The following is a 22,923-nucleotide window of genomic DNA, read 5'->3' as shown; positions in this document are numbered from 1 at the left end:
GCCAACTTTTTAACTATCAAAGAAGGGATACTCTTGTGCTAGAAGCACAGTGCACAGCCAGCTGGGCATAGTGTAAATATGCACTGCATGTTCATATTCTTATAATAAAAACGCAGTAAAATGTTGGTATTCAGTTTAATCATTACCTCATCTAAAACAATAAAGAAAAATACAGTACATAATAATTTGGGCATTTCCTTTCAAAAATAAGCAAATAATAATAATGATGATAATAATAATAATAATGTAAAAACTAGCCAAGCCCCTATCGACTAGCATACTAATAGAAGCTAGCCAGTGTTAGCTCCTCACCTGCAGACTGTCTCAAGCAGGTGAGGAGGAAGCTTATGTTTTCTTTTATTTTCTACAACAGCATGCCGTTATCATTAAAAAAACAAACTGGCATGTACTGTAAATGTGCAGTTAGACTTCTTAACCAGGGGTATTAAACATAAGGCCCAGGAGCCAGAATTGGCCTAGCAATGTCACCAATCTGGTCCACTGGGCGGCTTTGGAAAATGTGAAAGATGGTATAAATTCTCAACTTTTAACTTTATTTTCGTACAGTTTTCCCACTGATAAAGACCTCCTGGATAGTCATCCATACTACATTTAGGTAGCAGATAAACAAGTAAATGATGACATCTACTAGGGAAATGTCTTTATAAGTCCACAGAAAAAAGGACATTTTGTATGAATTAACAAAAGCTTTGTGTTTTATAATTACGGGACAGTCTGGGCAATGAGCCACTGCACTTTTTTCTGTACTTTTACACATTTATTTCTTACAATTTAAGCCCAAAAAGTTGTGCAGTAATTTTTCATTGCTTTTCACTTATTTCAGTATAAAATCTAATTTGCACTGTAAATGTTAAACTTCATGCATATGGCCCACAGTATAAAAAAGTTATGACATCCCTCTTCTTTACACTGACAGGATAGATTCACTGACTGGTGGATTTGACATTGCTGACTTTGAAAGTCATTTTGTTCACATCTTCAAGCAGTTTTGGGGCAATGTTTAGTTTATTTGAGCCACTAACACCTTAAAAAAACACCTACATTTCCTTTCACCCCTCACACCCCCGCTCACTATTTCTCTTCTGATAGTCATAGACTCCCAAAGGCTCGTGAGCCATATGGCACCATCAGGGATCCGTGTGCACTTGCGTCCCAGTGTGTTAGTGTGCTGGAGAGGGAGAGCAGCCGTGGCTCAAGGTGTCAGCAGGCAGGGTGGTTTAAATTTAACAGCAACAGGGCTGATCTCTGCATGGCAGGTCCTGTCTCTCCCCTTCTGCTCTCTCTCCTCACACACAGACACACACAGTCTGTCTTCATAGTCACCAGCCACAGACATCATCACACACAGCAGCAGCAGCAGCTCCCTGTCAGGAGACGCACCTCTTCGTCCTCTTTGTCCTCTTCCTCTCTCTCACTCATCAGACCACCTGGATTGTACTAGAGGCCAGCTGAGGACGCGGCAGCAGCAGTGACGGCAGTGGAGGAGAGAGAAGGGACGCTCAGCGTTGCAAAGGGAAGGAGAGCGGAGCAAACATTCACACTGAGGATAACACTTCATCCGAGCTGGCAGGCTGAAGGCACAGCCAGTGGCACTGCAGAGGCACATCAGCACCGTGGGCTAAAGATTTGCTGCGAGAGGTAAGGCTGGAGCTTGGCTATGAGACAGTGTGTGTGTTTGTGTCATAAGATGTGTGTATATCATCTGTTTCCTTTGGAGGCAAATACACAAATGCAAAACGTTGTGAGCCTGTGTGATTGTGCATGGATGTCATGGAAAATTATCACTGAGTCATGTTTGTAATAAATTACAAGTATTTCATTTTCAGCCTAGTCAGCCTGGCATTTTCAAAATTGTATTTTATTTATTAAAAAAAATCTTGATTTAAAAAAAAAAAATCCTGAATTTATTATTGAAGTATAGTCTGTATTTCTGCAAAGCCTTTTGCGCAGATGCGCTGAACTTCAGTGGATTTTCAGAACAACCACTGAGCAGAACATAATCTGCATTATGGCAGCTTTTCTGCAAGGTTGCTGCTAATTGAATAGATACAAAGATTAGAGGCCAGAGGAGACCCGAGGCTCTGAGGAGGGGAGGGCACAGTGAACTCCTGCTGATCTTAATTCAATCTAATCAGGTTGAATTTGCTCTAATTAGGTTTATTTCTTTGGCTGGGACAGACAAGGCTCTCACACATTTGGGTTTCTTTTTGCGGTTGGCTCTGCGTGACACTTTTGTTTTGCTTTCTTGGAGGGAATCACCATTACAGCTGAATCTGCTGATGAGGGCAGAACATGATATGGCCCCGGCAGTGGCAGCATGCCTCGTGATCAATTTGCCCACCACATCAAAGCTGGCGGTGATAATTCATCCACTCCTGTGCGGTGACACTAGCTCGAGCGGACGCTGGTGTTACACGGCGGGGTTGTATTAGTTGCAGCCGGGGAATTTCCAAAGGGCAGCGTGTCCATGAGAACCCACAGCAGTGTCATACAGTATCTGAGACCAACCAGAAGGGGTGGGTGACGGGAAGAAGGGAGGGAGGGAGGGAGTCAAGTTACCAATCTTGGACTCAAGTCTCAGATTGAAAGACGTGGGCGAGACTGGTAGCAATGAAGCATTTCCACTGGTTTAATTATGAAACTCTCACTTTATTATTTTCTCCTTTGGCTTATAACATGCCAAATCTTTCACCATATTATGGGATTGGGGAGGTGCTGTGCTGGCATCCATAGTTTGATGACGTGCTGGTATGTGGTGGTCAGCACAGTGAGAGCGAGAGATGTTACTAATAAAAGGATTAGCATAGCCTTTAAAGATCATCACATAACATTTTGGTTTGTGGTTACTCACAGGATGTGAACGATGATGGCTTGAGGCTGGTATTTATAGGTGGAATTTGGGGCTCTTTTTTGGGCTCCTGGAACAGTTGGCCATTTCCACCTCTTTTCTTTTTTTCTGATGTTTAAAGGTCTGCAATAAAAGCATCGACAGGTGTTCGAAGCACTCCTTCCCGAATGGAAGAAACCTTCTTCCTGTGAGTAAATATTTGGGCAGAAGGATGCCTTGCCGTTCAGGTTTAAACGGCTTGCAGTTTAGCTTGTGACCGGAAGTGACCGGTTAATCGGGTTAACCATGTATGATAGCGGGGCCGAGAGCCACGGCCTTCTGGTGCTTGTAATCTGCTTTAAGACAACAAAAGGGGGCTGGCCAGCAGGATGATCAGCAGGTTTAGTGTGAATGGTGTTTATAGTATGTGTGTGAATGATTTATAGACAGTTCACCATAGGCCCTGATGGGAGTGTCGAAGCAATGACAGGCCCCTCACATGTCAGATTTTAGATTGACAGAAACTTTTCAAACTCCAATTTTTTTTTATACCTGTTTTGTATAAACTCCTTCAAATGACTTTAAAAATGACATCCTGCCCTGCTAGAAAGTGCTTTGCTTTCAGTCTGATTGACAGTTTGAGGGTAGTGGGGCAGAGATCGCTAAGCAAGACACGCATTAAGGCAAACCTCCTGGCACCCTGAGCTTCACCAGCTGTAGACTGGATTAGAAGGTCTAGCTCAAAAGGTCTTATTGAAGGTGTTTGATTCATCAGCAGGAAGCGACTGGTGGTTAAATTCAGGGTTTAAAAACATGGATCAAAGATGCTTGAAGTTTACTCCTTTTTCATCCCCTTGGAAACTGCAACGGTTAGGCGAGTACAAACTTATAACCTACTCCAACCTAATAACCCCTCCAACCTCCAAATGTGGGCTTTTATACTTTCTAAATAGAGAAACTTTATCTGTCAGTGTCTAACAATGCTCAGGCAAGTCTGTGACCTAAAACAGTATTTGATTTCCCTGGATGAGAAAACCAAAATAAGGCTCCTAACTGACTAGCCGCTTGCATTGTGTCAGTTATCTGAACCTAACTTTAACCATGACAGGAGTCTGTAATCGTTACACATAGTCTACCTGAACACTACAATCCTTATTTCTTGCTTTTTCAAGGCAGTTTAAATTAGTCTACTAAAAACGTGGCAGTAATCGTCAAACGGCCATTTGTGAAGGAAAATTAGGTGATTGCCGTTTAATTTGGAGCAGGGGCGGATCTACAAGGGTGGCATGGGGTGGCAAGTGTCACCCTAAAATTATCCCTTGCCACCCCAAGTGCCACCCCAGGTTTTCCATATGACAGTGTTGTTTATTAAAATAAGATAGCATTAACAGTTTGAGCATAGTTACAGTCAACGGTGAATATAAATGCTAAAACTGATTGCATAGTGTTTCCCCCCACCACCATTAACAAATGGTTCAGCCCATAGCAGGACTGGATTTTTTTCTTGTTTTCAGTAGCAAGCGATGTTTATGATTGTGCCAGAGCACATTTTGAACAACATCATGGGAATTTCACTTTTTACACAGATGTTACACTCTGGAAATGGAAGGAAGGTGAATGTTATTAACCCTCTGTGGTCCACGGACACGCTGCACCTCCAAATCACATGACTGATGTAAGCTGACATAGCAACAAGCTGCAGCCACGCAGCGAGACAGAGCGAGTGAGAGAGAGCGAGAGAGTTTTTAGATGTGGGAGATTTGTGACGTTTAGTGTGGAGTGTATACTTAGTGTGTTGTGTTGTCTTGTGTAGTTGTTCTGTTGTGTAGTCGTTTTGTTTTGTGTGTCAGTGAGGACACTAATGAATGTCACAGAGGCACATTTGCAACGTAAACACTGTCAACCAGCGGAGTGATACACCTCCTGTTGTCAGGCCTGCAGGTTTATCCCTGTGCTGTTCTGTCTTTTGGTGGACAAACTTCTTTTTTACTGGCACACATCATTTGTGGGGCATCTTATTGCAACACCTGATTGTTCTCTCATATTAGTTTTAGTAATATTTTTAAATGGTTGTAGAAAATGAAAAAAACAAAAAACGGCAGGTGTATTGGCTGCATTTTTAGATAAATAGTTGTATATGTTTACAAAACGTACAATTTCTATTTGCATTTCAAGTTATAAAAATTTACTCAACATGTCTGTGGTTTTTTTTACAGTAAAAAAAAATACTACTCGTATTTTTAAGTTCTTTGTGTGATTTCAGATCAGTAATACTAATGCAGTATGTCAGTGAAAAAAACAACTAAATTCAGTTGAGCTGAAAAGAATGATACCAAACAAGGCAAGGGGAAAAAACCAAAATGAAACAATTTGAGGGTGAAATACAAGCGTAAACTCAAAAGGAATCAAAAATGGGCAGTTGTATTTCAGACCTCAGTGGGTTAATCCAACAAATTAGGTTTAAATTTTGGTTCATGACAGTGCAGATTTCTGACATTTTGTGTAATTTAAGCATATAACAATGTGATTGTTTTCTAACAAAAAACAGTCTGAAGCTTAATTAGACTTGTGTTTGTAAATGAACCGCCTCATTTTGTGTAGTTTTCTGGATTTTATAGTTATTGGGCTACATATTTATTTATTATAAAGGCTATACAGTACATAAGATCAAAACTCACATGTTTTATGTAACTAAAGTGTGTCATTATGTGGGCTACAGACAATAATTAAGTTATAGACTATATTTATATGAAAAACGTGTATACTTACTGCATTTGAATTATTTTAACCATATGTAACCACCTGCATATGTGTTTTAAAAAAAGGCTTTGATTTTGCCACCCCATTTGATTTCTTTGCCACCGTCATGCCACCCTAAGAAAATTTCTCTAGATCCGCCCCTGATTTGGAGGACTTGTTGAATGAATGTATCAGTACTGAGCGATTAGCGGGGGATTCGGCTTCTCAGTTTGATGGTTGAAAGTGGCTCCTTAAAAAGCTTCAGGGCTGATACGCAAAAACTGCGGGTGTTGCAGATTGTTTAATTGAGCTGGGCGTAGTGGGGTCGACAAGTACAAGAAGTGCATGGGTAGTGGGCCACATGGTGCTTGGCTGCAGGAACAGTGACTCGTTTCATTGGTGGGGATCCTGTTTCTCTCACAGAATACCAACAGCTCACAGCTCTGGGAAAAGAGCACTATATATACGCGACACTGGGAGAAACCCCAGTGTTGTCCAACATTAGTCTCTCTCTCTCCATTTCTCACAGCTTGCCTTCTGCTGTCAAGCAAAGTCAAAATAAGCCAGCCGAGATCCATTTTTCAGGCAGGGGTGGGTGTGGGGGGGCACTGAAAGATCAGCTGGAGTGTGCTTTCGCAGAAGACATTCCCATGAGAGCAAGGCAAGACAAACAAACAGAGTGTCGTGGACAAGTGGCTATAAAAAAAGTGAGAAAGGTGCACTGGTGACCGTAGATGGTGTGTTTAGTGCAAAACACATGAAACACACTCGGGATGGGAGCTAAATTATCTTTACGCTGCTTCAGCAAAGCTTTTCTTCCTGCAGGTGCTTCACTACAGGAACAGCTCAACTCCAAGCGCATAAATAATTCACCAGGGTATCTCCAAGCCTGTTCTGCTCTGAGCGGTTACAGCATGATTTGCTGCGGCAGACACGGTCGTCGTGGTCGTCGCTCATCTCCGTGCAAGAGTAAAGCAAGTAACACTCGAGGTGCATTAGTACACCGTGGAGCATTAGTGACGGATGACTGCCTGTGCTGCATTAAAAACTATCAGCAGGAGGTGGGGGGGGGGGGGGGGGGGTTGGCTGGAGGCTTCAATTATATGTGTGAAAAAGGCAACATGGTGAAATCCCAGACCCAAAAAACTCTTTGAACTCACTTTGAAGTTCTGCATAATCTGCAAAGTTCAATAACTTGCCAGACAGCTCAGATCACTTTCTTTTTGTCAGCTATGAGTCATATGTATATACTTGTAACCATTCATTCTCATTTGAATCTTGTATTGTGTCTGCATATGTTGCAACAAATGAAGAACGCTTGAAAAGGAACATCAGAAGCAGAATAAACAAAAAAAAGATTTGCGTTGGCTCTCGAGAGACGTCCTAAACTACAACGGAGTCGCTACTTTGAATCGAACTGGTGCTCTGAACAAAACACACGTCGGAAGCTGAAGCTGTAATAACAGACAAATATGATCTTGCTCAGCCTGTGAAGATTAGCTATGTTAGAGGAACATAGCTTAATATTGTTAAGTAATATAAATAGACAACTAAAATCTATAAAACTCTCAAACAAGGGACAAACTCTACTAATGTGTAAATTATCAAAGAAAGCACAATATTTATTTGTCTACAGGTCGTAACCCATTAAATATGTAACAGGAAGACTTTTATCACTTTTACCTTGGTCATATTATTAACTGCTACTTCATACAGCACCTAATGAACTATAGGACTCTGATACACATGAAAACTCGACTATGTGTGCTTATTACAAAGAAACCAGAAAACATTTGTCACCTTTATCGGATTTGTAACCCTGGCTGTCTTTTCATTTCCTCGTGCTGTGAATGTTCGTCATTCGCATTGTTGGGATTTGTCGGCGCGTCATCACCTTTACTTTGTTTAGTCCCTCTACTCTAAGTTAAATATACAATAAGGGGCCACTGCAGAGCTGTTTCCATGATGCAGCAGAATGTGTCAGGATGCTAGCTGAGGCTGTGGAGTCTGAGATGTAGGTTTTGGCATCTTTCAGTTTTTCAGACGATTGCTTTATCTGACTTTGGGGTGAATTTGCTGGGACGTCCACTTCTGGGAAGGCTGACATGTGTCTTAAATGTTCTCCACTTCTAAATAAGCTTTCTCACTGTAGAATGATGGACTGCATACTGTTTGGAAATGACCTTATAACCCTTCCCATGTTGAAGCAACAATTGCTGTTCATTGCTCTTGTCTTTCTTGGCATTGTGCATTCAGCACACACCTGAATTCTGACAGCAATAGTTTTTCTTACTGGAAGAAAAAGTAAACACAATGATTGTCACACTATGGGATAAATCTATGGTTGACTAAAACATAGCGTGTCCATGGGTGTAGCTTAGCCTGCTTTGTGGAGAAACATTATATAAATGTAATCTCTATAGAGCTCTTTACAATCCAACCTCAGCATGAACCAGCTCACATCTTGCTGCTATATCTGCATTGTGTTCCCCTAGGGGCCTTGGCTTTGCTTGTGAAATTCTTGGCATATGCAACACGATGGGATAAAGTGACAGAGGTGGCAGCCTGATGCTAAAAATTCTCTGCGGGGGAAAAAAATAAAACACCCAAAGGGGTCCGTGAGTGTGTCTGTGCTCCTCTTTGGGCCTAAGCCTCCATTGTTGCTCCTGTCTGTGTTTGGTGTTGCCATAGAAATGGTCCTAGTTGAGATGCGGGCTTAGCATGGATCTGTAACTGTGAGTGGCTTTTGCATTCGTTAAATGACGGGGTCAGTTAACAGACTATTTTCTGATGATCCCCCCTCCCTAACATTTTCCCTGCTACCTCTTATTTAAGAGAAGTGAGGCATGTGGAGAGCAAACAGGGGCAGAAGTGGAAAGGACACAAGTGTCACAGTGAGAAATGTCACTGTTGCACCCTGGGACATATTTGCTTACTTTCGCCTGGATGAAGTGGGAAGTTGTCCTAACTGGGGGTCTTTTGCTCACAGAGAGACTGTATTTGGCACGAGTGCTGCAGTGTCCGTCTGGGACGAGGCCAAAGGCTGGACAGCAGACAGTGTTGGTGCGGATGAAGCGGAGAACGCTACACCCCTCTGCCAAGATGACTCATAAGCAGAGCGGGCGGGGGGGTGGGGTGGGTGGGCAAAGCCACAATAGTGCTTCAGAGTTTGGTGTCCAAGTTGGACAGGATGAACTGCGGTTTTCCACAGCTCATCATGAAAGCGTTGCGGTTTTATTATAACCTCTCGTCCTCTCTAGCGCTGCGATCCCTGTGCCTGAATCAGGGATGTGTTTTTTGCACGACATGTTACGTTGTTTTTGTCAACTGCTGTGCAAAAAAGTACATGAATGCAGAGGCAGCTAACTTGAAGGATTTATAATTTTCCTCAGCTGATAAACCGCACTGATGACTCAAAGAATAATAAACAAAAAACAAAAGAGATCTGCAGCTCTGTTCTTTACAAATGAAATGCTCAGATCTTGTTCAAAAGAAGCCATGAGTCAGCTCCTGGAGAAATATTGCTTTGCTGCTTGGATGCAGCATAGCCACTAAATATTGAGTTGATACAACCTCGGGACAAACCTCATCTTGTTATGTATGATGATATATTTTTACCTATGATGATTAACCTATACGTACTTGTCAGTCACCTCTAATAGATTAAAATGAATGACCAGCACAGGTGAAACTGAACTCACCCCACTTTCACTTTAGGAAACAAAACCAAAAATCCTGATCACACATAATGAAATTCCAATGAGACGTTTCAGACAATCACATCTATAATACCTGTTTGTCGATCAGACACATCCACCCGGTTTATTACAGTTTTCAGTGGCATGTTGTGCTGTAATTACAGCTTAGACATTTGACTTGTAAATTGCCCTTGTTGTGATTCACTGGACAGCTTACTGAGGATGTTGCTGGGCAACTGGGTTAAGTTAAAAACTGAATAAAGATGCTTAGGGAACCATAACTATCTCCCTTCCCTACATAGTGGGTAATTATTTTTCTCAAAATTAGCTTTTGTAATAATTTTATACAATTTTTTACAATTTTCAACTGCATTTCTGTCTTAAAATGATCAAAATGTATTTTTAATATAGAATTATCATTTTAATTGTTATCGTCAATCCATTCCTGCTCTAGTGAGCAAATAATTATGTGTGACGAGGTCATCTTTTCATCTAGAGGTTAATCAATACCAGGATCACAGCAGAAATGTCAGCTTACCAGATAACCAAGGTGTTAAAGCAGCCTAGCCAAAGATAAAGCTATTTAACAAGAAAATAAATAAGTAGGATCACGAGATTTGAAAGTAATAAGGGGACTAATACAAAGGTAAATAAATAAAAATGATAATTAATTCATGCATTTGTAAAACTATTTGACGTGTAGATCTGGTGTCAGTATTTTATGGGATTTTGATTTATTTTTATGTAGTCACTTATTAATTTTATTTATTATTATTATTTGACAGCTTCAGTCCTCTATAGAGTGCAGTACATAGCAGCAGCTCAGAGATTTCTCCAGTTTTTTTTAATGTTTTGCTGCTATTATTCACTAAAGATGATGAATTTTACTTTGAGGAATATCCATAATTTGTAGATGCAGTTTTTTTGCAGATTGATGACCCTCTGCCTTTCTACAGTGCTACAGCAACATTCACTAATTAGCTGCAAAATGTTCCTCCAGCTGTTTCTCTGTAGTACCACTTACTTTTACTTTTTTGAGATGTGTTGCTGGCATTAAATTCAAAATGAGTTGATATTTTTCAGGAAATAGTGAAATGTCTGTGTCAACGTTCAATATGTTTTCTTTATTCTGTTGTGAACATAATACAGGTGAGTGAAATTTGCTAATCACTGCATTCTGTTCCTTTTCCCATTTGTACCAATTCATGTACTCTTATGTATGGCACACAGTACACGTGTGCACACCTGGATACATGTTACTTGTATTGCTGCAGCCAGTACTTTGGCTCTCAATATGCTGTAGCAGGTTCACTGCGTGTGCTTTTAGACTTTAAATGAAGCTAACAGACTGCTAACCTTTCTGTAATCATCGACTGACAATCTCACATCAATTAAAAAACACCCAAATGTGAACTAATTTAAAATGCACAAAGGAGCAGCGTTGTGCACCTTTAAAGCTTTCAGTCCTCACACATTTTTAGAAATCATACAAAACTTTCCACTTCTTCAAACCCAGCCTGGTTAGTGACTCAGGTTTTCTTTGTGTTCACTGTGCTGTTACAGTAGCAGCTTCAAATGTCCCATTTAAGTTTATTCAAACAGCTTATTTTGGAATATAGGACAAATCTGCAGCAACCACAGGTCTAGTGATTTAGGCCAATCAGAGAAAAGCACCTTCAAAGCTTTCTAAATGAAACCCTGGCTGGAGCTGACTAGAGTAGAGTTCTTATCTGACTTCTTGCCTTCTCCTCACCTCTACCGTGCAGGGGATTGGGTGACCTACTAATTTTAGCTCAGGCTGATTTGTTGGCTGCTGGACAGTTTGGATTACAGGCAAAAAGGAGCTGACACATCAGTCATAATTCAGAGGATAAAGAGGAATATCACCACATATGTGCTTCATTTATTATTTACTACTACTATAATTTTCCAATTTAAAAAATCTCACTTATTTAGACAAAACGACTCCCACAAGAGTAAATCATCACAATGACTTGAAGCAGAATAAAACGTGTCCAATAATAGTTTTACCTTCTATTTCATCTGTAATGTATGACCTCACAGCTACGCTAGCATTACTCAGAGGACTTATAAAGCACAGCAATGCTCCTCTCACACTGACAATGCTAATATGCTGCTGTTTACAATGTTCGCTGTCTTAATTTTAACTTTAACATTCCCTGACGAGCACCACACACTTGGAACAGCTGAGGCTGGTGGGAATGTCAACAATTCTGCTGGTGTTTTTACTCAGTTCTGCATTAGGACTAACATCATGGCTAATGAACATGAATACAATTGATTTAATGCCATTTGATGATCTATGTGTTGTCACGCCCACCTTCCGTTACTGTTGTAACATGTATTCAGAATTCTGTGTCTTAATACCAAAGCTCACATTCAGATTTTGGACTTTTCAGTTGATGTTGACTGAAGACTTTGAGCCAATCTGTGAGTCATTAATGAGTGACAGGGAAAAGCCCCCTGCTTTAACAGAGGTAATCTGTTAATCAGTGGCATTAGGTGTGAGGGCAAAGTGACACCATGTGGGCCAGCTGATCGATGCTGCGAACCTGTAATCCTCTACTTTCAATCTGCTGTCACTGCACAGACGGATGGACTGACTGGGATCACATGCATGAATGAACACTTGCATGCTGATGCCTTGTGAGGTTTGTTATGTAGCGAACGCTAAAACGTCCAAGAAAGACACACCCTCAGATGTAATTATTTATGTCATGAGTGATGCGGCAGATTTCCATGACGAGACAAATTAACAGCCTGCTTACCAGCTAATCTGCCCTCAGACCACAGTCTGGGATAGACTGTGAACTCACAATACATTAAAATGTTGGGGTAAACCCACAGACACTAAGACAATCCTTTAACAGCCCAACTTGTTCATTGATTGGTTAATCTGTGAGAGGGTCAGCTTGCTTAGTGCCAGGTCCATGAAGGGATCTGACAATGAAAGCTGCCACCAATGCAATGATCCTTTTACAACAGAGTAAATTAGACAGCAGCAGTGGTAAACAGGAAGAGCAAAACACATTCATGCTACATAAAAACAGACACTGAATGCTAAAATGAATAAGAAAATATTGCTAAACTCCCTAACACTCCCTAACAACTATGTACAGTGAAGCCAGTGGTAGTCTATGTAGCCAAATGAATATCTGATAATGTCCAGAAGTTCCACAAGGCCACTCCCCAAAACACAAAAAAGTGCTGCCCTCTGCTGGCTGTTTGAAGCAGAGGTTCCTATGAAAACTACTTTAAAACAAGACTCCACTTTAACCTCAAATTAAGAAAGACTCCAGCTGTTAAAACAATTTAGAAACATTTATAATGCTATAAAACTGCTGTTAAAAAGAGTGAAACACCAAAACAAGAAAAACATTTTGTATCTTTTAAATGTTTAGCAGTGCAGCTCTGTAGCTCATTGCCTTTGAGTAAATAAAAAAAATGTAAATCATATAACACCTTCATAATACTTGTGGCAAACACCAGACCAAATTGGCACCTACATGATGATATGAAATTAAAAATTAGGGAAACTTTTGAAGTCACACAGAAGTAAGTGAAGTATGTAAATAAATAAGTATTCAAATAAGTAAGTAACATTTATTTATTAAGCACATTTCTCAGACAAGTGGTCACAAAGCACTGTACACAAAATAAAATCCATCCATCCATCCATCCATCCATCTTCCTCCGCTTTATCCGGGACCGGGTCGCGGGGGCAGCAGCCTAAGCAAAGAGGCCCAGACCTCCCTCTCCCCAGCCACCTCCTCCAGCTTATCCGGGGGAACACCAAGGCGTTCCCAGGCCAGCCGAGAGATATAATTTCTCCAGCGTGTCCTGGGTCTGCCCCGGGGCCTCCTCCCGGTGGGACATGCCTGGAACACCTCACCCAGGAAATCAATAAGAAAATTAAATGCCACAGAAACAATACAAAAACAATAAATGAAATCAATGAAAGTATCAACAGAAATCCTGGGAAAATGAAAAGGTTTGTAACAGAATCATTTAGTTAACACACACTTTCTGATGTGAACAAAAACACAGTAAGCCCATCTCAAATCTCAAACCTAGCCTAAACCCTACCTACACCGATCTGCTGACTATCTTGTAGAAAAGCATGTCCATGTCTTAAAGTGCCTGACATGGGAAGCTTAAGAAAACGCATAAACAGCTGCAATATTTTTTGGTTGTATCTTTCTGTATCAGTCGATTTAAAGAAACTTTATTTGATAATTTGTTGGAAAAGATTGCTGCCCTTCACACTGGATTCATGTACAATTGTTGACTTTTGCAGGTGTTTATATGTGTTTATCTTTGGGATTAAACAGAGGAGGAATGAGGTGTTGGGATGTGGGAGTTTGTGGGTGATCCATCATCTTCCACGGTGGCCCTCGTGGTGACAGGCTGTTTCAGCTATTCACACCTCCTTACCACCATATCTGTCTGGAGCTGCTCCATCATGCTGGGCACACATGAGGGAGAGCAGGAACAGAGGATCAAGTTTAAACAGAACTGGATGTTTTTTCTTTTTTTTAAATTCTGCCTAATGTTGGGAAATTTGTGAAGATGTGCCTTGTTTTGAGTGCTATAGGTGAAACTGGTATAAATATAAGTGAAAAGAGAGCGCACAACCAGGCTCCAGTTGAATCTTTGAAGTCACTTATAAAACATTCTTTTGAAGACAATGTTTTCAATCCACAGGATCTTCCCCAGGCATGTTTCAAAGTGTGAAAAACAGGCTCTTCTTTTACAGGCAATAATCAGTTCAGATTACTGTCCCTAGCAGGTGACAGTGGATCAAAACATCGCTTTCAAAAGCAGGTTTCTAAAGAGAATTTAATTATTAAATTGTAGCCTAACAGTGTGCAGTCTGTTTCCCTTTTGTGGCAAAATATAAATGAAACTCCAAGTGAATACCAAATGAGGGGTGTGCAATAGAAATTCTATATCACTATGAACTAAATTAGCAGCTCTGTCAGCTTTAGTGCAACGAGGATGTGAACAGGATACAAATTTGTTTGGATACTGCAGAGCATCTTCTAAGCACTTTTTGAGGTCTAGTCTAGGTCTTTCCTATCACAGGTTTCGTTAAAACTATTGTACTTACAATAACACATACGACTTAGGAAGGCTCTTTTCATTTAGCACTATGACTTCCACAGGAACTACCTCATGCTGCACCTGGCTGCACCCCATTGAGTAAAACCAGCAGCTACTCGAACCCCCTCCCTGGCCTTGTTTCAGGGTCAGGCCCAGGAAAAGCTGTCCCTGAGTTGGGCAGCTTGCCTTGGGAGATCCTACTAGGAGCATATGTCCCTGACAACAAAGGTCCTGGGATCACAAAGGCACACAAACCCCACAATGATTCACAGAGGCTAGTCTGCATTGAAAGGAGGCAGTCGAGGTTGTTTGTGAGGTGTCCTAGTACTGTCCTACCATTAAGAGACCCCAGGACAGACCCAGGACATGCTGGACATATATATTTATTATTTATATATATCTTGGCTGGCTTGGGGATGACCCAGTGTGACCACCCAGGTGAGCTGAAGGAGGTGGCCAGTGAAAGGGGGATGTGCTTTTCTTTCCTTACAATCCTACCAATGCCCATAGCTTTTAGCGGTCAAAGTGGGCGTCCATTTAGTTGGACAAAAATACCTTCAGTGCTGGAAATGTGCCAAACCTTTCCTTCTGAAATACAAAAGAGGTGCTAAAGCTTCAGTACTAGCCATCAAAATGCAGCCAACATTGACTTACTTGACATCAAACCTGCACAAACATTTACTCTTTGAGTTAATTTTCCAGTTTAAAATAACTTTTAGCATAGCAAGTAAAATGCTATTAAATGTAGATGTTGCATAAATTTGATTAGAAATCAAGGTTACCAAAAGTAGCCTTCCCAACATTGAATATTGATTAGTGCAGCTGTACAGCCAAGCAACAATCAACACTGACGAAGTCATGCAAACGTCTGAAACACGCCGGTGAGCCTTCCACTGAACCGGACGACCCCTCACATTTGGTTTGTTCATTGTGCCATCCAGTGGAGTGACACCCCCGGCAGCTCCTGGACAACTCAAGCTCCATCACTCCTCTTTCTCATAATCACCTACTCCAGAAGCGACAAGGTTACAGTCTGATGACACTGAGCAAGACTCATCTGCCAAAAAAATGAAAGCTGATACAGGATATTAAATATATCGGGCATGTTTAGACCTCGTATTGAGGCTGCCATGGGAGCCAGCTTGGCTAAACATAGAGCCTGTTTGAGTGGGTTTAAAGAGCAACAGTCACAGCGTGAGGCTCACTTGGTGTGCGTCATCTTCTGTTGCGCTCATGTTTGAATCAAAACAGTGTGACCGGCGCCATTAAAAAGTCATTTTAGTCTTAGTTCTGGTTAAGAGGTCGAAGAAGTTCTGCTCCGCTGTCTGGCTTTGTTTTCATGAGCTTGACCTTGTTAAATGCGTAGACCTCAACATGAGGAAGAACAAGAGCAAATCTCTGACATACAGTGAAGACCTAGACAATTAATGATATTACTCACGCCTTCATGCAGACAAACACACACACACTGTAAAACGCAACATTTGAAGCCAGCCGTGAGGTCATGAGAAAGATATCCTTTTGGCACCACAGTTGCTCAAATACAGACTAATACCAGGCAGAATACAGTATGTGTGTGTCTGTGTGTGTGCATTTACACATTTAGAGCAGCAACTGAGACAAACTGCATGTATGCTCGACCGCATTTCATGTTTCCAACTCGGGCCTTCTCCCCTATTCCTTTTAATGTAAACTAATGCTCTTCGTCTGTTTTCCCAGAGGATTCATCTCCTTCCCTGTCTTGTTTTTTTTTATACGTGTTACCTGAATGAGCTCATCATTTGGAGAACAGTGTTTTGGCCATAGACTGCTTATATGGGTGTGAATAGTGAAGCCAGTGGAGAAGCACTGAACCTGCTTTATTACTATTGACCAGCAGAGGGTGACTCCTTTGGATGCAAAAAAAGTCAGATTGCATGGAATATTTTGAGGACAGAAGCCTAATTCTCACTTCGTTTATTACCAAAGTTGACACAAGTGGCTTGCAGATAATGAGTGCAAAGGAGGTCAGGCTGTTTCAAAGTGAAACAGCAGTAACTGAAATAACCACAGTAACCAAGGACTGCAGAGTAGCATTTCTGAATGCACAACATGTCAAACCTTGAAGTAGATGGGCTCCAGCAGCAGAAGACCACATTGGGTCCACGTCAGTCAGTAAGAACAGGAAATGTTCAGAATTTGCATAAACACATAAAAGCATGGATCCACACTGCCTTGTATTAGCAGTTCAGGCTGGTGGTGTAATGGTCTAGGGGATATTTCCTTGGCGCACTTTGGGCCCGTCAGTGCGCCAAAGTGCGCCACTCAGGTAGGCAGCAACACAGCCTACCTGAGTGTTGTTGCTGACCATGTCCATCCCTTTATGACCACAGTGCACCCATTTTGATGGCTGCTTGCAGCAGGATAACACATCATGTCACAAAGTTCAGATAATCTCAAACTGGTTTCTTGAACATGACAAAGAGTTGTACTGTACTCAAGTGGCCTCCACAGCCACCAGGTTTCAATCCAATAGAGCACCTTTGGGATGTGGTGGAACGGGAGATTCACATCATGAATGTGCAGCAAACAAATCTGAAGCAGCTCTGTGATGCTTTCATGTGAACATGGATCAAAATGTTCCTGGCACTTTCTTGAGTCATCCATGTGTGTGAGTACCTTATTTCGTCAACACCAAATGTCTGTAAAACACTAAAATCTCTCCATCAACAATATTCTTCATCGTACAGATCCCTGAAAAAAAAAGAAAGAAACACTGATCCTGCAGATTTAAATGTTTTCTTTTGTGTGCCCCCTTTTTTACATTTACAATCAGAAAACCCAGGTTTGATTTTGAATATGCTGAATCACATTTGGAATATTCACCTGAATGTACCCAGAATGGCAGCATGGCGCCCCCTGTTGATGAACAGATACGTCCCTGCTGCCCACTGTGCAGCAGTGTGGCTGCACATTTTTACTAATCCAACAAGAACTGATGCCCAAAAAACAAAAACAAATAAGAGATATTCCCCATGACTGTGCATGCAGAGCTATTTTTCTCCAGTCGATACCAGTAAAAAGCATCATCAGTGCTCCACTTCTGAAATGCTAGATGATTACTGAATCTGATGCCTGCCTCTGCGGCATAATCCATGTATTGGAAACATGCTAAGATGACACTGTTACAGTTTCGGGCCAGTCCAAACATTTCATTGGATTGCATCATCCCGCTGAGAGGAGGCCTAGATATAAGACAAAAATGTGCAACGGTGCTCTTTTTCATTAGACGCACATTTCAGCAGCCATAAGGCCTGCAGCAGAAAGTCGCCATCATCCACCCTGCTGATTTACAAAAACCAGCATGCCTACATCTGAGCTGAAACATCTCTATTCGTCTCCAAGCGTAACTCCTCCGTCGCTCTGGAGGAGTTACAGCGTGTGCCTGAAGCTGTGGACGACTTCAGTGCAGAGGAATTCCCAAAACTGCTTCTCCTGCTGCTTTACACTAATACTCGCAGGAAACATCTTCAACGGTTTTACGGCACCTCTTCCAGCCTCGAGGCCCGAATCCTGGTCGCTACCTGTTGCTGCGGCAACCGCACTGTTTGTAAACATTTCACTGTTTCTCTTGGACCAACGAAGGAAACCCCTCCAGCTGAGCGTGTTACTCTCTGACAGCCTTTCTCTGGGTGCTGACCTATTTAGCAGTGTTTAATAACACTTTAAGTGAAGCAGTATGAGTAGAAACACTAGACATATATTTTTATTTTATAATGGAAACACTTTTCTTGAGAAGACCCACACCTTTTTTTCCACAGTTTAAAAGTGTCCCTGTCCTCTCTAGTGTGCATATTTGCCCCTTAATGGGTATTACTGTGGCCATTAACGCACAGTATGTGTGCCTGTATATGAGTAAAACACCTAGATGCTGTTTTGGTGTAAACTCGCTGACTTTTGTTACATTATTGGCCTCTAAACTCTTACACTCTTAAAAAGTTAAATACAAAACAGCAGACCTCTGCTAACAGCTGTGAAGCTCACTGTCTTGAGATCACAGGCAAGCTTGCATATTTCCTAAGAGGTGCTTTTTATTTATTTCATTGAGTCTTTCTGTATTTTTTGTCAAGTATTTTTTTTTATCTTTGATTTAAAAATGCTATAAGTAGTTTCTGTGGTGGCCCTGAGAGGTCACTCAAAGAAAGAGCAGCAAATAGGAAAACGTTGTACAACAAAACACAACTCAAGTTAAATAAAACAATGAAAATAGACATAAAAACAACAAACCCCCACAACAACACACTTTTATGGCATTTTCCCCCTATTTGCTGGTGTTTTCTTAAGTTGCAGTCTGTTTGACCTTTCAGGGCCATTGTAGCTTTTTCTCCTTTCTTGCCAAAAAGTGACTTCCAGTATTTAAAATGTTGTAAATGGCTTGATTGTGTATAATATATCTCTCATTATGAGCCAGAAAGGACATCCCTGTCACTAGGGAGAAGCTGAAATCAACTTGATGTAAAGTTTATATATCTGGGTAAAAAGTGTCACTGACATTAAAATGTCTTTTTCAAGAGAGATCTGACTGAGAGAGCAGCAGAAATGGCAACAAATGAAACATCACAGTTCTATCAAGATATTGTAGGGGACAATAACACAAGGTCAAGAAGATCATTTCAAAGCAGGTTATTTCTTTATGCACTGTGCAATCCATTGTAAATCCTGTTTACAGCAGTCTATTTACCAATATAAGCAAGTATATTGGGCATAAAATAAACACATATAAACATCAAAATCCCTTTTTTGGTGCAACTAAGTTTGAGCTTAAAGGAAAAGCGCTGTTTTGGGATCTCACGACATTGTGACCTTCTTTGGCTCCAAATGCCTTTGCAGTTTAATCATCGCTGACCCTCAAATTATATGTGTTCCTTTTTGCTATTAGAGCACATGGCCTTGCATACACAAAAACGCATAATTATGATTGTGAATAATGATGCACATGATCGAAAACGAAGATGCCGTGACATCATTCAGCAGAAATGCATGCAGAGTAAAAGATGAATAAATCAGTTTATAATAACTAATGCAATAAACAAGAAAGAACAGCATAGCTGGGACCAAACACTAAAACTGGACTTTGATTACACCAAACTTTGGTGGTGTTAAAAATAAGTGACATGTTACAGTTATGTGTGATAATGTACAGCGTTAAGTAAATTCTTCAATTATTTCATTATGAATTTGCCCTCCATGAAGAACAACTTTCTATTTCACACCATCACTTTTAATGGTTCAAAGAGTAAATTTTTTCCATCTTCTGGGAGTAGAATGAATAGAATTTCCTGTATACAGTAAACTGCTGGAACTGCTGTAAAATTGCAGGAACATTTGTACAATGTCCTGGTCTTTGTAAATACAATTTAATGTGGTAAATGTTAATGCTGTTGAGTGAAAAGACAGCAGCTGCAAAATTTTATTTTCAGTTAAGGAAAAAACTTAAACTTGAGCTCATCTAAGCAAAACAATGATATATCAAGTCCCAACACTGCCTGTGTTGGTTACTGCACTGGGTGTAATAATGTTGCCAAAAACATTCCAACGCTAGCGAAGTTTGAGGGGCTTATATTTTAAAATGAAATTCTCAGTTTCCTCTTCTTAGCTGATAGGATGGTGTGGTCTTTTGCTAATGTACCCCATCTGTTTCAGAGATTCTCTTCTGCATGCCTTGGTAGTAATGGGTTGATTTTTTGAGGTTTTTTTTCCCCCCTTTCCTATTATTTGAAACAGCCCAGTCATTCTCCTCTAACCTCTGGCATCAGCAAGGCATTTTCTCCCAGAGAACTGCTGCTCACTGAATGGTTTCTCTTTCTCTATAAACCCTAGAGATGGTTGTGTGGGAAAATCCCAGTAGTTCAACAGTTTCTGAAATAGTCCAACAACCATGCCAAAATCCACGGTTGTTGGAGTCCACTGTAAAATAGCAGCCTCGTGCTGGGAACGACTGTTTTTGTACAGCTTATAGTTATAGAAACCTCACATTTAACATCTGTTGTTTCTTTTTAATAAAAGCTTTTGAGGTAAGCTAACCTGTTGCTGCCTCAAAGCTGAAATGATTTTTCCCAGTGCTGGTTTAGAGGTGTATACTTTAGTCTCTAAGCTGGCTAACACAGACAATTCTGTTTGCGCTGAATGAAAAACATCTGTGTCAAAACTTTTTAGGAACCAAGATAAGCAAAAAAGCTGTTTTTGTTTTTTTTTAATAACACTGGGTATGTTCCATCCAAATCCAGTGCGATTTATTAAAGGTTACCTCTTAAAGTGATTCTAAGTGGTGATTTAGTCCACACTCTGTTCAGTAAGCAGCATGCTACCAGAAGATCTGCCCCTCCGTCTTTCCCACCCCTCTCTTCCCTTTCTCTGCTCTCTTTTGATCTGCATTTCTCTTCCCCTCAATCATCCCGACAGCAGCGTGATGTCAGGCTGCAGGAATTTTCTCTGTAATTTCTCGGTGTATGTGTCTTTGCAGTGGTGGGTGTGTGCACGCATGCATATGTTCTGTGCGTGTCTGCGAGATTTCTGCTCGCATGCCACCAGCTTGCTGTTTGCATTTCAATGTATGTGTGTGTGTTTGGCTGAAAAAGAGTGAGGTACCTTCTCTTTGTAGCACACCTGTTTGCTCACCTTTCACCCCAGCGACTTTAATGGCCCTTTTCCTCTGCTTCACATCCAACACATATAAAAAGTGAAGTCATCACTACAGTAAAAAAAAAAAAAGTCCTCTTTTATCTTTCAGGGATACCAAATGCTTATAGGAGAGAGTCCTGATGCCCTGATGAGTTGTTTTCTTAAAAGATTAAAAAACATCTGGGGAAAGGCTTTGTCTTCTCGTGCCTTAATGTGCCACAGAACGGGCCTGGTCGAAGATTGTGAGTCCCAGCAGTCCTAGAAAAGACCCAATATCATAAAGCTCCATAATAATAAGCCTAATCGCTTTGTGAGGAACTCACATGTGTGATAAAATAACTTAATGGCCATTATAACTGGCCTTATAAGGCTTTATGAGTTAGTGACTGCCTGGCTGGCTGGCTTGGTGAGTTCATTGCGTAAAAACTCTTTGAATGAATGAGCCTTTTGACCTGGTAGGAAGTCAAAGAAACCTTGGTGGTCTCTGCTAGACAAGACTAAACTGCCAACTGTTTCCAGTAACAGCTCTGCTTTTGGCTTCGGCCATCGTCCTCTTTGCCTAATGAGAGCACAAGGTAATGGAAGGGCCTCGGGAAAGGCAGGGGAGGGAACTCATGACTAAATAATTTAGCTCTTTTCATTAATAGCGCCACACCAGAATGGATGCCAGTGTTCGTCTGTCAGTTTGTAAGTACATCATTGGCTCCAGACAGATCAGCCCCAACATTAAAACCACTGACAGGTGAAGTAAACCTGGAGTCTTACTTTGAAACACACCACATGTCCAAACAAGCTCATAGATAGATAGATAGATTGACACTTCATTAATCCCCTCAGGGAAATTCAGGCATCCTGTAGACATAAAGTAAGCACAGGCAAAGCACAAAATGTCCACAATACATAAAAGCAGTAAAAGAAACAAATAAAAGGTGCATATCATCCCCATAAAACTAATGATCAGTGTTATAAAATATAATAGCAGCGGGGGTAAAGGGGTTCAATATAAGGAGATATCAACTCCATGCCTCATGGCAATGCAACTCCACAGTGGCAGCAGGCAAATACCAAATGCAGTCCCCTCACATCTCCATCAGATCAATCATTCATGCGATGGGTGAGAGTGAACCCAATCCACGCAGCCCTGAGGACCCGATGGATCCACTGCCAACGACTTGGTGGTAATATTAGACCATTAATTTTAATGTCGTGGCATTTTTCAACAGCTGTTGGATGGCTTACGATAAACTCTCTCTGTGTTTATACACCACTCTGTATTTAATCATTAGTTATTATTAATCTCTGGATCGCTTCCACAGTCTGTCTTTTTTCCTGTCTCTACTTTACCCGGCCTCCCCTCTCTGAGTCTGGTTCTGCTGGAGGGTTTTTCCTGTTAAAAGGGAGTTTTTCCTTTCCACTGTCGCCATGTGTTTTGTCACAGTGGGGCATTTGATTTTTGGGGTTTTCTTTCTAATACTGTGGAGTCTTTACCTTGCAAAAACTTGTTGAAGTGACTGTTGTTACAATTTGTTGCCATATAAATAAAACAGAACTGAATTGAATTAGACTGAAAACAGACTCTTGGGGTGCCCAGATGATGACTACCCAACAAAACTGCTTGTTGTTGTCTACAAAAACTGAAACAATGTCAACATTGTTTCCAAATAGAGTAGATTACAAATTGAGAGCAGATTACTGCAAAAGAGAAATCAAATGCATTTGTTTTTGATTGTGAACAGACATCTCACACAATGTTTTCACCACTTAAACTAACAGTGTTGGGAAGGTTACTTTTAAAATGTATTCCATTACAGAATACAGAATACATGCCCTAAAATGTATTCTGTAACGTATTCC

The 22,923-nt window shown here is 41.0% G+C and overlaps 1 protein-coding gene across 2 annotated transcripts in view; it reads left to right on the top strand.

The window, feature by feature from the left end:
- Window positions 1-1,172: 1,172 nt before the first annotated feature.
- The window catches only part of filip1l (filamin A interacting protein 1-like), a 112,878-nt gene continuing 91,127 nt past the window's right edge, over window positions 1,173-22,923 (top strand). For both annotated transcript variants that reach the window (XM_026157607.1, XM_026157606.1), the window contains exon 1: window positions 1,173-1,659. The gene's annotated coding sequence lies outside the window, so the exon portion shown is untranslated. The remainder of the gene's footprint in view (window positions 1,660-22,923) is intronic.

The sequence above is a fragment of the Astatotilapia calliptera genome, chromosome 23 (assembly GCF_900246225.1).
Source record: "Astatotilapia calliptera chromosome 23, fAstCal1.2, whole genome shotgun sequence".
Lineage (NCBI taxonomy): Eukaryota > Metazoa > Chordata > Actinopteri > Cichliformes > Cichlidae > Astatotilapia > Astatotilapia calliptera.
This window is presented reverse-complemented; position numbering and strand designations above follow the sequence as displayed.